This window comes from Nasonia vitripennis (assembly GCF_009193385.2).
Source record: "Nasonia vitripennis strain AsymCx chromosome 1 unlocalized genomic scaffold, Nvit_psr_1.1 chr1_random0005, whole genome shotgun sequence".
NCBI lineage: Eukaryota > Metazoa > Arthropoda > Insecta > Hymenoptera > Pteromalidae > Nasonia > Nasonia vitripennis.
The window spans coordinates 47,937-65,964 of NW_022279591.1; positions in this window are offsets into that span (position 1 = coordinate 47,937).

Below are 18,028 nucleotides of genomic sequence, written 5' to 3' on the forward strand. Positions count from 1 at the left end.
CATCTGGCCAAATCTGCAGATTACGTCTTGTGATATGCCTGAATACATAGTGTAGTCGTCATTTCTCATTCGCAAACAGATATGTTTAAACAAAAAGATCAAATTCGCACAGCTGACTATTTACAGCATCCCCTTCATCTGGACCAAATCTGCAGATTACGTCGTGTGATATGCGTGATTGCGTAAAGCATTCGTAATTTCTCATTCACCAACAGATATCTTCATAAAACTAGTTCATATTTGCACAGATGATTATTTGCAGCATTTCTTCAATCCAGACCAAAACTGCAGATTACGTCGTGTGATTTGCGTGATTGCGTAAAGCATTCGTCATTTCTCATTCGCAAACAGATATCTTCATAAAACCAGTTCATATTTGCACAGATGATTATTTGCAGCATCCCCTTCATCTGGACCAAATCTGCAGATTACGTCTTGTGATATCCCTGAATACATAGTGCAGTCGTCATTTCTCATTCGCAAACAGATATGTTTAAACAAAAAGATCAAATTCGCACAGATGACTATTTACAGCATCCCCTTCATCTGGTCCAAATCTGCAGATTACGTCGTGTGATATGCGTGATTGCGTAAAGCATTCGGCATTTCTGATTCACAAACAGATATCTTCTTAAAACCAGTTCATATTTGCACAGATGATTATTTGCAGCATTTCTTCAATCCGGACCAAAACTGCAGATTACGTCTTGTAATATGCGCGAATACATAGTGTAGTCGTCGTTTCTCATTCGCAAACAGATATCTTTGATAAACCAGATCATATCTGCACAGATGATTATTTGAAACATTTCTTCAATCCAGACAAAAACTGCAGATTACGGCTTGTGATATGCCTGAATACATAGTGCAGTCGTCATTTCTCATTCGCAAACAGATATGTTTAAACAAAAAGATCAAATTCGCACAGATGCTTATTCAGAGCATCCCCTTCATCTGGACCAAATCTGCAGATTACGTCGTGTGATATGCGTGATTGCGTAAAGCATTCGTCATTTCTCATTCACAAACAAATATCTTTGATAAACCAGATCATATCTGCACAGATGATTATTCGCAGCATTTCTGGCATCCGGGACAGATCTGCAGATTGCGTCTTGTGATATGCCTCAATACATAGTGCAGTCGTCCTTTTACATTCACAAACAGATATCTTTAAAAAAGATCAAATTCGCACAGATGCTTATTTACAGCATCCCCTACATCTGGACCAAATCTGCACATTACGTCGTGTGATATGCGTGATTGCGTAAAGCATTCGTCATTTCTCATTCACAAACAGATATCTTCATAAAACCAGTTCATATTTGCACAGATGATTATTTGCAGCATTTCTTCAATGCGGACCAAAACTGCAGATTACGTCTTGTGATATGCGCGAATACATAGTGTAGTCGTCATTTCTCATTCACAAACAGATATCTTCATAAAACCAGTTCATATTTGCACAGATAATTATTTGCAGCATTTCTTCAATCCAGACAAAAACTGCAGATTACGTCTTGTAATATGCCTGAATACATAGTGCAGTCGTCATTTCTCATTCGCAAACAGATATGTTTAAACAAAAAGATCAAATTCGCACAGATGACTATTTACAGCATCCCCTTCATCTGGACCAAATCTGCAGATTACGTCGTGTGATATGCGTGATTGCGTAAAGCATTCGGCATTTCTCATTCGCAAACAGATATCTTCATAAAACCAGTTCATATTTGCACAGATGATTATTTGCAGCATTTCTTCAATCCGGACCAGATCTGCAGATTACGTCTTGTGATATCCCTGAATACATAGTGCAGTCGTCATTTCTCATTCGCAAACAGATATGTTTAAACAAAAAGATCAAATTCGCACAGATGACTATTTACAGCATCCCCTTCATCTGGTCCAAATCTGCAGATTACGTCGTGTGATATGCGTGATTGCGTAAAGCATTCGGCATTTCTGATTCACAAACAGATATCTTCTTAAAACCAGTTCATATTTGCACAGATGATTATTTGCAGCATTTCTTCAATCCGGACCAAAACTGCAGATTACGTCTTGTAATATGCGCGAATACATAGTGTAGTCGTCGTTTCTCATTCGCAAACAGATATCTTTGATAAACCAGATCATATCTGCACAGATGATTATTTGAAACATTTCTTCAATCCAGACAAAAACTGCAGATTACGGCTTGTGATATGCCTGAATACATAGTGCAGTCGTCATTTCTCATTCGCAAACAGATATGTTTAAACAAAAAGATCAAATTCGCACAGATGCTTATTCAGAGCATCCCCTTCATCTGGACCAAATCTGCAGATTACGTCGTGTGATATGCGTGATTGCGTAAAGCATTCGTCATTTCTCATTCACAAACAAATATCTTTGATAAACCAGATCATATCTGCACAGATGATTATTCGCAGCATTTCTGGCATCCGGGACAGATCTGCAGATTGCGTCTTGTGATATGCCTCAATACATAGTGCAGTCGTCCTTTTACATTCACAAACAGATATCTTTAAAAAAGATCAAATTCGCACAGATGCTTATTTCCAGCATCCCCTACATCTGGACCAAATCTGCACATTACGTCGTGTGATATGCGTGATTGCGTAAAGCATTCGTCATTTCTCATTCACAAACAGATATCTTCATAAAACCAGTTCATATTTGCACAGATGATTATTTGCAGCATTTCTTCAATGCGGACCAAAACTGCAGATTACGTCTTGTGATATGCGCGAATACATAGTGTAGTTGTCATTTCTCATTCACAAACAGATATCTTCATAAAACCAGTTCATATTTGCACAGATAATTATTTGCAGCATTTCTTCAATCCAGACAAAAACTGCAGATAACGTCTTGTAATATGCCTGAATACATAGTGCAGTCGTCATTTCTCATTCGCAAACAGATATGTTTAAACAAAAAGATCAAATTCGCACAGATGACTATTTACAGCATCCCCTTCATCTGGACCAAATCTGCAGATTACGTCGTGTGATATGCGTGATTGCGTAAAGCATTCGGCATTTCTCATTCGCAAACAGATATCTTCATAAAACCAGTTCATATTTGCACAGATGATTATTTGCAGCATTTCTTCAATCCGGACCAGATCTGCAGATTACGTCTTGTGATATCCCTGAATACATAGTGCAGTCGTCATTTCTCATTCGCAAACAGATATGTTTAAACAAAAAGATCAAATTCGCACAGATGACTATTTACAGCATCCCCTTCATCTGGTCCAAATCTGCAGATTACGTCGTGTGATATGCGTGATTGCGTAAAGCATTCGGCATTTCTGATTCACAAAAAGATATCTTCTTAAAACCAGTTCATATTTGCACAGATGATTATTTGTAGCATTTCTTCAATCCGGACAAAAACGGCAGATTACGTCTTGTGATATGCGCCAATACACAGTGCAGTCGTCATTTCTCATTCACAAACAGATATCTTTGATAAACCAGATCATATCTGCACAGATGATTATTTGCAGCATTTTTGGCATCCCGGCCAGATCTGCAGATAACGTCTTGTGATATGCCTGAATACATAGTGCAGTCGTCATTTCTCATTCGCAAACAGATATGTTTAAACAAAAAGATCAAATTCGCACAGATGCTTATTCAGAGCATCCCCTTCATCTGGACCAAATCTGCAGATTACGTCGTGTGATATGCGTGATTGCGTAAAGCATTCGTCATTTCTCATTCGCAAACAGATATCTTCATAAAACCAGTTCATATTTGCACAGATGATTATTTGTAGCATTTCTTCAATCCGGACAAAAACTGCAGATTACGTCTTGTGATCTGCGCGAATAAATAGTGCAGTCGTCATTTCTCATTCACAAACAGATATGTTTAAAAAAAAGATCAAATTCGCACAGATTCTTATTTACATCATCCCCTTCATCTGGACCAAATCTGCAGATTACGTCGTGTGATATGCGTGATTGCGTAAAGCAGTCGTCATTTCTCATTCGCAAACAGATATGTTTAAACAAAAAGATCAAATTCGCACAGATGCTTATTCAGAGCATCCCCTTCATCTGGACCAAATCTGCAGATTACGTCGTGTGATATGCGTGATTGCGTAAAGCATTCGTCATTTCTCATTCACAAACAAATATCTTTGATAAACCAGATCATATCTGCACAGATGATTATTCGCAGCATTTCTGGCATCCGGGACAGATCTGCAGATTGCGTCTTGTGATATGCCTCAATACATAGTGCAGTCGTCCTTTTACATTCACAAACAGATATCTTTAAAAAAGATCAAATTCGCACAGATGCTTATTTACAGCATCCCCTTCATCTGGACCAAATCTGCACATTACGTCGTGTGATATGCGTGATTGCGTAAAGCATTCGTCATTTCTCATTCACAAACAGATATCTTCATAAAACCAGTTCATATTTGCACAGATGATTATTTGCAGCATTTCTTCAATGCGGACCAAAACTGCAGATTACGTCTTGTGATATGCGCGAATACATAGTGTAGTCGTCATTTCTCATTCACAAACAGATATCTTCATATAACCAGTTCATATTTGCACAGATGATTATTTGCAGCATTTCTTCAATCCGGACAAAAACTGAAGATTACGTCGTGTGATTTGCGTGATTGCGTAAAGCATTCGTCATTTCTCATTCGCAAACAGATATCTTCATAAAACCAGTTCATATTTGCACAGATGATTATTTGCAGCATTTCTTCAATCCGGACAAAAACTGAAGATTACGTCATTTCTCATTCGCAAACAGATATCTTCATAAAACCAGTTCATATTTGCACAGATGATTATTTGCAGCATTTCTTCAATCCGGACCAGATCTGCAGATTACGTCTTGTGATATCCCTGAATACATAGTGCAGTCGTCATTTCTCATTCGCAAACAGATATGTTTAAACAAAAAGATCAAATTCGCACAGATGACTATTTACAGCATCCCCTTCATCTGGTCCAAATCTGCAGATTACGTCGTGTGATATGCGTGATTGCGTAAAGCATTTGGCATTTCTGATTCACAAACAGATATCTTCTTAAAACCAGTTCATATTTGCACAGATGATTATTTGCAGCATTTCTTCAATCCGGACCAAAACTGCAGATTACGTCTTGTAATATCCGCGAATACATAGTGCAGTAGTCGTTTCTCATTCGCAAACAGATATCTTCATAAAACCAGTTCATATTTGCACAGATGATTATTTGCATCATTTCTTCAATCCGGACCAAAACTGCTGATTACGTCTTGTAATATGCGCGAATACATAGTGCAGTCGTCATTTCTCATTCACAAACAGATATCTTTGATAAACCAGATCATATCTGCACAGATGATTATTTGCAACATTGCTTCAATCCAGACAAAAACTGCTGATTACGTCGTGTGATATGCCTGAATACATAGTGCAGTCGTCATTTCTCATTCGCAAACAGATATGTTTAAACAAAAAGTTCAAATTCGCACAGATGCTTATTCAGAGCATCGCCTTCATCTGGACCAAATCTGCAGATTACGTCGTGTGATATGCGTAATTGCGTAAAACATTCGGCATTTCTGATTCACAAACAGATATCTTCATAAAATCAGTTCATATTTGCACAGATGATTATTTGCAGCATTTCTTCAATCCAGACCAAAACTGCAGATTACGTCGTGTGATTTGCGTGATTGCGTAAAGCATTCGTCATTTCTCATTCGCAAACAGATATCTTCATAAAACCGGTTCATATTTGCACAGATGATTATTTGCAGCATTTCTTCAATCCGGACAAAAACTGCAGATTACGTCTTGTGATATTCGCCAATACATAGTGCAGTCGTCATTTCTCATTCACAAACAGATATCTTTGATAAACCAGATCATATCTGCACAGATGATTATTTGCAGCATTTCTGGCATCCGGGCCAGATCTGCAGATAACGTCTTGTGATATGCCTGAATACATAGTGCAGTCGTCATTTCTCATTCGCAAACAGATATCTTCATAAAACCAGTTCATATTTGCACAGATGATTATTTGCAGCATTTCTTCAATCCAGACCAGAACTGCAGATTACGTCGTGTGATTTGCGTGATTGCGTAAAGCATTCGTCATTTCTCATTCGCAAACAGATATCTTCATAAAACCAGTTCATATTTGCACAGATGATTACTTGCAGCATCCCCTTCATCTGGACCAAATCTGAAGATTACGTCGTGTGATATGCGTGATTGCGTAAAGCATTCGTCATTTCTCATTCACAAACAGATATCTTCATAAAACCAGTTCATATTTGCACAGATGATTATTTGCAGCATTTCTTCAATCCGGACAAAAACGGCAGATTACGTCTTGTGATATGCGCCAATACACAGTGCAGTCGTCATTTCTCATTCACAAACAGATATCTTTGATAAACCAGATCATATCTGCACAGATGATTATTTGCAGCATTTTTGGCATCCCGGCCAGATCTGCAGATAACGTCTTGTGATATGCCTGAATACATAGTGCAGTCGTCATTTCTCATTCGCAAACAGATATGTTTAAACAAAAAGATCAAATTCGCACAGATGCTTATTCAGAGCATCCCCTTCATCTGGACCAAATCTGCAGATTACGTCGTGTGATATGCGTGATTGCGTAAAGCATTCGTCATTTCTCATTCGCAAACAGATATCTTCATAAAACCAGTTCATATTTGCACAGATGATTATTTGTAGCATTTCTTCAATCCGGACAAAAACTGCAGATTACGTCTTGTGATCTGCGCGAATAAATAGTGCAGTCGTCATTTCTCATTCACAAACAGATATGTTTAAAAAAAAGATCAAATTCGCACAGATTCTTATTTACATCATCCCCTTCATCTGGACCAAATCTGCAGATTACGTCGTGTGATATGCGTGATTGCGTAAAGCAGTCGTCATTTCTCATTCGCAAACAGATATGTTTAAACAAAAAGATCAAATTCGCACAGATGCTTATTCAGAGCATCCCCTTCATCTGGACCAAATCTGCAGATTACGTCGTGTGATATGCGTGATTGCGTAAAGCATTCGTCATTTCTCATTCACAAACAAATATCTTTGATAAACCAGATCATATCTGCACAGATGATTATTCGCAGCATTTCTGGCATCCGGGACAGATCTGCAGATTGCGTCTTGTGATATGCCTCAATACATAGTGCAGTCGTCCTTTTACATTCACAAACAGATATCTTTAAAAAAGATCAAATTCGCACAGATGCTTATTTACAGCATCCCCTTCATCTGGACCAAATCTGCACATTACGTCGTGTGATATGCGTGATTGCGTAAAGCATTCGTCATTTCTCATTCACAAACAGATATCTTCATAAAACCAGTTCATATTTGCACAGATGATTATTTGCAGCATTTCTTCAATGCGGACCAAAACTGCAGATTACGTCTTGTGATATGCGCGAATACATAGTGTAGTCGTCATTTCTCATTCACAAACAGATATCTTCATATAACCAGTTCATATTTGCACAGATGATTATTTGCAGCATTTCTTCAATCCGGACAAAAACTGAAGATTACGTCGTGTGATTTGCGTGATTGCGTAAAGCATTCGTCATTTCTCATTCGCAAACAGATATCTTCATAAAACCAGTTCATATTTGCACAGATGATTATTTGCAGCATTTCTTCAATCCGGACAAAAACTGAAGATTACGTCATTTCTCATTCGCAAACAGATATCTTCATAAAACCAGTTCATATTTGCACAGATGATTATTTGCAGCATTTCTTCAATCCGGACCAGATCTGCAGATTACGTCTTGTGATATCCCTGAATACATAGTGCAGTCGTCATTTCTCATTCGCAAACAGATATGTTTAAACAAAAAGATCAAATTCGCACAGATGACTATTTACAGCATCCCCTTCATCTGGTCCAAATCTGCAGATTACGTCGTGTGATATGCGTGATTGCGTAAAGCATTTGGCATTTCTGATTCACAAACAGATATCTTCTTAAAACCAGTTCATATTTGCACAGATGATTATTTGCAGCATTTCTTCAATCCGGACCAAAACTGCAGATTACGTCTTGTAATATCCGCGAATACATAGTGCAGTAGTCGTTTCTCATTCGCAAACAGATATCTTCATAAAACCAGTTCATATTTGCACAGATGATTATTTGCATCATTTCTTCAATCCGGACCAAAACTGCTGATTACGTCTTGTAATATGCGCGAATACATAGTGCAGTCGTCATTTCTCATTCACAAACAGATATCTTTGATAAACCAGATCATATCTGCACAGATGATTATTTGCAACATTGCTTCAATCCAGACAAAAACTGCTGATTACGTCGTGTGATATGCCTGAATACATAGTGCAGTCGTCATTTCTCATTCGCAAACAGATATGTTTAAACAAAAAGTTCAAATTCGCACAGATGCTTATTCAGAGCATCGCCTTCATCTGGACCAAATCTGCAGATTACGTCGTGTGATATGCGTAATTGCGTAAAACATTCGGCATTTCTGATTCACAAACAGATATCTTCATAAAATCAGTTCATATTTGCACAGATGATTATTTGCAGCATTTCTTCAATCCAGACCAAAACTGCAGATTACGTCGTGTGATTTGCGTGATTGCGTAAAGCATTCGTCATTTCTCATTCGCAAACAGATATCTTCATAAAACCGGTTCATATTTGCACAGATGATTATTTGCAGCATTTCTTCAATCCGGACAAAAACTGCAGATTACGTCTTGTGATATTCGCCAATACATAGTGCAGTCGTCATTTCTCATTCACAAACAGATATCTTTGATAAACCAGATCATATCTGCACAGATGATTATTTGCAGCATTTCTGGCATCCGGGCCAGATCTGCAGATAACGTCTTGTGATATGCCTGAATACATAGTGCAGTCGTCATTTCTCATTCGCAAACAGATATCTTCATAAAACCAGTTCATATTTGCACAGATGATTATTTGCAGCATTTCTTCAATCCAGACCAGAACTGCAGATTTCGTCGTGTGATTTGCGTGATTGCGTAAAGCATTCGTCATTTCTCATTCGCAAACAGATATCTTCATAAAACCAGTTCATATTTGCACAGATGATTATTTGCAGCATCCCCTTCATCTGGACCAAATCTGAAGATTACGTCGTGTGATATGCGTGATTGCGTAAAGCATTCGTCATTTCTCATTCACAAACAGATATCTTCATAAAACCAGTTCATATTTGCACAGATGATTATTTGCAGCATTTCTTCAATCCGGCCAAAACTGGAGATTACGTCTTGTGATATGCGCGAATACATAGTGCAGTCGTCATTTCTCATTCACAAACAGATATCTTTAAAAAAAAAGATCAAATTCGCACAGATGCTCATTTACAGCATCCCCTACATCTGGACCAAATGTGCAGATTACGTTTTGTGATATGCCTGAATACATAATGCAGTCGTCAAATTATATTCACAAACAGATATCTTTAATATAAAAGATCAAATTCGCACAGTTGACTATTTACAGCATCCCCTTCATCTGGAACAAATCTGCAGATTACGTTTTGTGATATGCCTGAATACATAATGCATTCGTCATTGCTCGTTCACAAACAGATATATTTTAAAAAAAAGATCAAATTCGCACAGATGATTATTTACAGCGTTTCATTCATCCGGGCCAGATCTGCAGATTACGTCTTATGATATGCGCGAATACATAGTGCATTCGTCATTTCTCATTCACAAACAGATATCGTTAAAATAAAAGATCAAATTCGCACAGATGACTATTTACAGTATTTCATCCATCCGGACCACATCTGCAGATTACGTCTTGTGATCTGCGCGAATAAATAGTGCAGTCGTCATTTTACATTCACAAACAGATATCTTTAAAAAAAAAGATCAAATTCGCACAGATGCTTATTTACAGCATCCCCTTCATCTGGACCAAATCTGCATAGTACGTCGTGTGATATGCGTGATTGCGTAAAGCATTCGTCATTTCTCATTCACAAACAGATATCTTCATAAAACCAGTTCATATCTGCACAGATGATTCTTTGCAGCATTTCTGGCATCCGGGCCAGATCTGCAGATAACGTCTTGTGATATGCCTGAATACATAGTGCAGTCGTCATTTCTCATTCGCAAACAGATATCTTCATAAAACCAGTTCATATTTGCACAGATGATTATTTGCAGCATTTCTTCAATCCAGACCAGAACTGCAGATTACGTCGTGTGATTTGCGTGATTGCGTAAAGCATTCGTCATTTCTCATTCGCAAACAGATATCTTCATAAAACCAGTTCATATTTGCACAGATGATTATTTGCAGCATCCCCTTCATCTGGACCAAATCTGAAGATTACGTCGTGTGATATGCGTGATTGCGTAAAGCATTCGTCATTTCTCATTCACAAACAGATATCTTCATAAAACCAGTTCATATTTGCACAGATGATTATTTGCAGCATTTCTTCAATCCGGCCAAAACTGGAGATTACGTCTTGTGATATGCGCGAATACATAGTGCAGTCGTCATTTCTCATTCACAAACAGATATCTTTAAAAAAAAAGATCAAATTCGCACAGATGCTCATTTACAGCATCCCCTACATCTGGACCAAATGTGCAGATTACGTTTTGTGATATGCCTGAATACATAATGCAGTCGTCAAATTATATTCACAAACAGATATCTTTAATATAAAAGATCAAATTCGCACAGTTGACTATTTACAGCATCCCCTTCATCTGGAACAAATCTGCAGATTACGTTTTGTGATATGCCTGAATACATAATGCATTCGTCATTGCTCGTTCACAAACAGATATATTTTAAAAAAAAGATCAAATTCGCACAGATGATTATTTACAGCGTTTCATTCATCCGGGCCAGATCTGCAGATTACGTCTTATGATATGCGCGAATACATAGTGCATTCGTCATTTCTCATTCACAAACAGATATCGTTAAAATAAAAGATCAAATTCGCACAGATGACTATTTACAGTATTTCATCCATCCGGACCACATCTGCAGATTACGTCTTGTGATCTGCGCGAATAAATAGTGCAGTCGTCATTTTACATTCACAAACAGATATCTTTAAAAAAAAAGATCAAATTCGCACAGATGCTTATTTACAGCATCCCCTTCATCTGGACCAAATCTGCATAGTACGTCGTGTGATATGCGTGATTGCGTAAAGCATTCGTCATTTCTCATTCACAAACAGATATCTTCATAAAACCAGTTCATATTTGCACAGATGATTATTTGCAGCATTTCTTCAATCCGGACCAAAACTGCAGATTACGTCTTGTGATATGCGCGAATACATAGTGCAGTCGTCATTTCTCATTCACAAACAGATATGTTTAAAAAAAATATCAAATTTGCACAGATGACTATTTACAGCATTTCATCCATCCGGACCAGATCTGCAGATTACGTCTTGTGGTATGCCTGAATACATAGTGCAGTCGTCATTTCTCATTCACAAACAGACATCTTTAAAAAAGATCAAATTCGCACAGATGCTTATTTACAGCATCCCCTTCATCTGGACCAAATCTGCAGATTACGTCGTGTGATATGCATGATTGCGTAAAGCATTCGTAATTTCTCATTCACCAACAGATATGTTCATAAAACTAGTTCATATTTGCACAGATGATTATTTGCAGCATTTCTTCAATCCAGACCAAAACTGCAGATTACGTCGTGTGATTTGCGTGATTGCGTAAAGCATTCGTCATTTCTCATTCGCAAACAGATATCTTCATAAAACCAGTTCATATTTGCACAGATGATTATTTGCAGCATCCCCTTCATCTGGACCAAATCTGCAGATTACGTCTTGTGATATCCCTGAATACATAGTGCAGTCGTCATTTCTCATTCGCAAACAGATATGTTTAAACAAAAAGATCAAATTCGCACAGATGACTATTTACAGCATCCCCTTCATCTGGTCCAAATCTGCAGATTACGTCGTGTGATATGCGTGATTGCGTAAAGCATTCGTCATTTCTCATTCGCAAACAGATATCTTCATAAAACCAGTTCATATTTGCAAAGATGATTATTTGTAGCATTTCTTCAATCCGGACAAAAACGGCAGATTACGTCTTGTGATATGCGCCAATACACAGTGCAGTCGTCATTTCTCATTCACAAACAGATATCTTTGATAAACCAGATCATATCTGCACAGATGATTATTTGCAGCATTTTTGGCATCCGGGCCAGATCTGCAGATAACGTCTTGTGATATGCCTGAATACATAGTGCAGTCGTCATTTCTCATTCGCAAACAGATATGTTTAAACAAAAAGATCAAATTCGCACAGATGCTTATTCAGAGCATCCACTTCATCTGGACCAAATCTGCAGATTACGTCGTGTGATAAGCGTGATTGCGTAAAGCATTCGTCATTTCTCATTCGCAAACAGATATCTTCATAAAACCAGTTCATATTTGCACAGATGATTATTTGTAGCATTTCTTCAATCCGGACAAAAACGGCAGATTACGTCTTGTGATATGCGCCAATACATAGTGCAGTCGTCATTTCTCATTCACAAACAGATATCTTTGATAAACCAGATCATATCTGCACAGATGATTATTTGCAGCATTTTTGGCATCCGGGCCAGAGCTGCAGATAACGTCTTGTGATATGCCTGAATACATAGTGCAGTCGTCATTTCTCATTCGCAAACAGATATGTTTAAACAAAAAGATCAAATTCGCACAGATGCTTATTCAGAGCATCCCCTTCATCTGGACCAAATCTGCAGATTACGTCGTGTGATATGCGTGATTGCGTAAAGCATTCGTCATTTCTCATTCGCAAACAGATATCTTCATAAAACCAGTTCATATTTGCACAGATGATTATTTGTAGCATTTCTTCAATCCGGACAAAAACTGCAGATTACGTCTTGTGATATGCGCCAATACATAGTGCAGTCGTCATTTCTCATTCACAAACAGATATCTTTGATAAACCAGATCATATCTGCACAGATGATTATTTGCAGCATTTCTGGCATCCGGGACAGATCTGCAGATTACGTCTTGTGATATGCCTGAATACATAGTGCAGTCGTCCTTTTACATTCACAAACAGACATCTTTAAAAAAGATCAAATTCGCACAGATGCTTATTTACAGCATCCCCTTCATCTGGACCAAATCTGCATAGTACGTCGTGTGATATGCGTGATTGCGTAAAGCATTCGTAATTTCTCATTCACCAACAGATATCTTCATAAAACTAGTTCATATTTGCACAGATGATTATTTGCAGCATTTCTTCAATCCAGACCAAAACTGCAGATTACGTCGTGTGATTTGCGTGATTGCGTAAAGCATTCGTCATTTCTCATTCGCAAACAGATATCTTCATAAAACCAGTTCATATTTGCACAGATGATTATTTGCAGCATCCCCTTCTTCTGGACCAAATCTGCAGATTACGTCTTGTGATATGCGCGAATACATAGTGCAGTCGTCATTTCTCATTCGCAAACAGATATGTTTAAACAAAAAGATCAAATTCGCACAGATGCTTATTCAGAGCATCCCCTTCATCTGGACCAAATCAGCAGATTACGTCGTGTGATATGCGTGATTGCGTAAAGCATTCGGCATTTCTGATTCACAAACAGATATCTTCATAAAACCAGATCATATTTGCACAGATGATTATTTGCAGCATCCCCTTCATCTGGACCAAATCCGAAGATTACGTCGTGTGATATGCGTGATTGCGTAAAGCATTCGTCATTTCTCATTCACAAACAGATATCTTCATAAAACCAGTTCATATTTGCACAGATGATTATTTGCAGCATTTCTTCAATCCGGCCAAAACTGGAGATTACGTCTTGTGATATGCGCGAATACATAGTGCAGTCGTCATTTCTCATTCACAAACAGATATGTTTAAAAAAAAGATCAAATTCGCACAGATGACTATTTACAGTATTTCATCCATCCGGACCACATCTGCAGATTACGTCTTGTGATCTGCGCGAATAAATAGTGCAGTCGTCATTTTACATTCACAAACAGATATCTTTAAAAAAAAAGATCAAATTCGCACAGATGCTTATTTACAGCATCCCCTTCATCTGGATCAAATCTGCATAGTACGTCGTGTGATATGCGTGATTGCGTAAAGCATTCGTCATTTCTCATTCACAAACAGATATCTTCATAAAACCAGTTCATATTTGCACAGATGATTATTTGCAGCATTTCTTCAATCCGGACCAAAACTGCAGATTACGTCTTGTGATATGCGCGAATACATAGTGCAGTCGTCATTTCTCATTCACAAACAGATATGTTTAAAAAAAAGATCAAATTTGCACAGATGACTATTTACAGCATTTCATCCATCCGGACCAGATCTGCAGATTACGTCTTGTGGTATGCCTGAATACATAGTGCAGTCGTCATTTCTCATTCACAAACAGACATCTTTAAAAAAGATCAAATTCGCACAGATGCTTATTTACAGCATCCCCTTCATCTGGACCAAATCTGCAGATTACGTCTTGTGATATGCGCGAATACATAGTGCAGTCGTCATTTCTCATTCACAAACAGATATCTTTGATAAACCAGAGCATATCTGCACAGATGATTATTTGCAGCATTTCTGGCATCCGGGACAGATCTGCAGATTACGTCTTGTGATATGCGCGAATACATAGTGTAGTCGTCATTTCTCATTCGCAAACAGATATCTTCATAAAACCAGCTCATATTTGCACAGATGATTATTTGCAGCATTTCTTCAATCCGGACCAAAACTGCAGATTACGTCGTGTGATTTGCGTGATTGCGTAAAGCATTCGTCATTTCTCATTCGCAAACAGATATCTTCATAAAACCAGTTCATATTTGCACAGATGATTATTTGCAGCATTTCTTCAATCCAGACAAAAACTGCAGATTACGTCGTGTGATTTGCGTGATTGCGTAAAGCATTCGTCATTTCTCATTCGCAAACAGATATCTTCATAAAACCAGTTCATATTTGCACAGATGATTATTTGCAGCATTTCTTCAATCCGGACCAAAACTGCAGATTACGCCGTGTGATATGCGTGATTGCGTAAAGCATTCGTCAGTTCTGATTCACAAACAGATATCTTCATAAAAGATATCTTTGATAAACCAGATCATATCTGCACAGATGATTATTTGCAGCATTTCTGGCATCCGGGCCAAATCTGAATATTTGAATATCTTACCCAGAATCAGCTGATATTACTACATAATCGCTTAAACTTGCCAGGCATTTTGCAATCCACCACACTCACTATAGTGCGTACGCAGACTGCAGAATTCCAAAACATGTTTAAGCCACTTTAATAAACAGCTGACCAAGTAGTGTTTTAAAGAACGACGCCAAGCTATATTACGGAAAACACATGCTGCCGGCTCACGTACAAAACCCTCGTTCAAGACGGTTAAGACGATTCTCAACAGTTTCAACTTGTCCATTGTATGTTATACAGCTCTCTCCAAAGTTTCCGTAGCTACTGCTAGATATTGTTTGATGGCGAGCTGCTTAACTCAGGCTTTTTTTATAACGTCACTACGCTGCAAAACGCCGTCGACAGAAGAGGGTGTTTTTGCTGAGCAAAACTAAAGTCAGCCAGCAAAAAGTAAAGTTCGTGATCCAAAGTGTCTTGAAACATGTGAGGCACTTTGGATAGAGAAGGAGGGAGGGGGCTCTCTCTAAAGTACAAATCGCACTATGGAGAGTAAACGAATTCGACCTTGACCACGTAGTAGCTCAAGTGACGGGGAGGGGTCAAGGTCAATTTTGTTTACATTCTCTAGAATGCGAGGATGGTAGACCATTATTTGCTCGCGGAGCGACGCAAGGCGATTAACCACCGCGGTCGTAAGGCCACACGTAGCACGCTAGTTGAATTCATAGCTTTTTAGTAGAAGCAACAGATTTCCACAACATTAGCTAATATTCGGCGTTCGAAATAAACGCTAGCCTAATATATTATATACACATACAGGGTGGGCTATTTTAATCAAACCAGTCTAATAACTCCTAAATTAAGCCATGAACAGAAAAATTGTTCAGATGAAAGTTGTCCAGGATCAAGGGGGACATCTTTTTATGCAATTAGTTTTGACCTTGAACTCAAATTTCAAGGTCCATTTTTTTTTTAAATAGGAACCCCTATTTTTGATAGCAGATTCGGAAAGAACAGGAAATTTTACGTCCGAAACGGTATTTAAACATTTTTTCATGACCTTCACAAGGTCATTTCAAGGTCAAATGTTAAGAAATACTGTAATTGCTATTTAATCGCATTTTCTGATAGAATAATCGTAGTTAATGTACTTTTATGGTGAATATTCAAATCCAATGTGACAATGACCATGAAAATATTTACCTTGAAAACAAAATAATTCCCTAATTTCAGCGCTACCCAGGAACAACGACGTGGACGTATGTAACATGGCGGATGCTCACTGCGATGGAGGGCCCAGCGAACAACTCCCGAACACCAACGTTGACAATAAAAGAATAATCCGGCCGAATTTATTAATAATAGGGCGCCAGGCCGAACTACACTTTGCCTGCGACACAATACTCTCGTCTTCTACCGCGGCTGTGAAACTCTTTCCCTCGCGAGGAGGTTCCGATGACGAACACAAAGTATTTCGGGTGATACTCTCGGTCTTACGACTATGCGAAATATCGGGTGATTAGGGACTAAACAACACTTTGTTCGATATTTAAGTACTAAAGTAAGAAAGAATTTTTATTTACTCTTTTTCTGACCACAAATTACACAACTCAACTTCTAATAGAATGCGTTAATTCCGACTATCGAACTCACTCTCACTCACACAATTTTCGTCGCGACGCGTACTTCGAAATTCTCTCGCGCCACGTGGCATCAATGAATGCTCGTTCCCGGTGGCCACTAGCTTCACTACGAGTTCTCGACACCATGAGTCTTACTAACCTGGCTACCAATTTCCGCACCACAACTGTTACTTCCTCTCCTCCTGATGATGTCTCGTACTCTAAGAAAAGCGAACTCGCGAAGAACTCTCTCGTGCAGTTAATCAAAACCGGGGGGATCTACTCCAGGTTTCGTGCTCGTTGCCGTCCGGAACTACAATGCCGCGTCGCGGGTCTCTGCGCCACGAGGACCTCATCGAGCCTGTCGATAATCGATATTTCTCGCACGCAGGCGACTAAACAGGCGTCGATACAGAAGTCAATACGCGCGCAATTCGAACCGCGACTCATTCTCTCACTCTCTCACGCCCTTGTTTTCACCATATCTTTGGCTCTGAGCCAGCCTCTGAGGCGCCAGTATGAACTGGGCTTATGCCCTCTACACATTTATCTCAGATGTTAGCAGGCGCGCCTCCACCGGTTGCCAATCGGGTCTTCTCCCTCCACTCCAAAGCAGTCGGGCCTCGGCATACGTATAGCTATACACTCCGCGCGCGCGCGCGCAGCTGCTGACTCGTCGTGCTGCTGGCCGTGCGGTTTCCCCCTCTCCGCACTGCCGACTCTCCAGCTCTGCTGCCTCGTGGTCTCGGGGCGCTTGCTTCCGTTGGCGGGAGTTAAAGCAGCGCTGCTCGGATCCGGGAGTTGTCGCACTGGTCAGCCGAGTGTGCGATTGCGTCGTCTGCTCCGGTGACTGATATGCGATGAAGCTGCTGGCCACGACTCCTCTCTCCTCTCGTTACTACTACAATCACCCAAAATATTAGCAATTACTGCCATTGGGGCGACTCCGGTAACGAGAGCGAGGCGAGGATTCTGTGCACAGTGAAGACGAGCTAATCTCGTCACACGTATTAGGATTATGTTCCCTTTGGGGCGCTTGTTTATCGTGAGTCCCCTTGCCTCTCACTGGGGTGCTTGTTTATCGTGAGTCCCCTTGCCTCTCACTTTACTATTTTAC